This window comes from Colobus angolensis, unplaced genomic scaffold (assembly GCF_000951035.1).
Source record: "Colobus angolensis palliatus isolate OR3802 unplaced genomic scaffold, Cang.pa_1.0 Scaffold61, whole genome shotgun sequence".
Lineage (NCBI taxonomy): Eukaryota > Metazoa > Chordata > Mammalia > Primates > Cercopithecidae > Colobus > Colobus angolensis.
The window spans coordinates 6,434,521-6,434,968 of record NW_012119710.1 but is presented as its reverse complement, the minus strand read 5'-3'; positions in this window follow the sequence as shown (position 1 = coordinate 6,434,968).

Genomic DNA, 448 nt, shown 5'->3' with positions numbered 1-448 from the left:
TATGTCTTACCAGCCTACTAAGCTGAATTTGGGCAACATCAAACATATGTCTTCCTACACCTCTGCCTTCACCTAATCACCTGTGTCTCTTTTTCCATCTGCCCCTTAATTGTTGCCATTCCCAAGATATCTGCCCTTGACTCTCCTCTCTTTGGGGGAAATTTCAGCCATTCTTACAGTTTTAACAATCACCGATACATGAATCACTGCCAAATCTATATCTCTAGTTGTATTGCCAGCTCCTTACATTCACAAATAGATGTGTGAGGTGAGCAGCTGGTGCTTTTGCCTGCTCAGATATTCCATCCCCCTTCTGGTAACTACATCTTAGTTTTCCTTTGGGAAGACGGCTATTCTCTGACCTCAGTCCACATGGTTCACATGAGACTGACCTCATCTGCCCCTTCAGGGACAGTCACACAATCCAGATATATTAGTTGTCTATTGC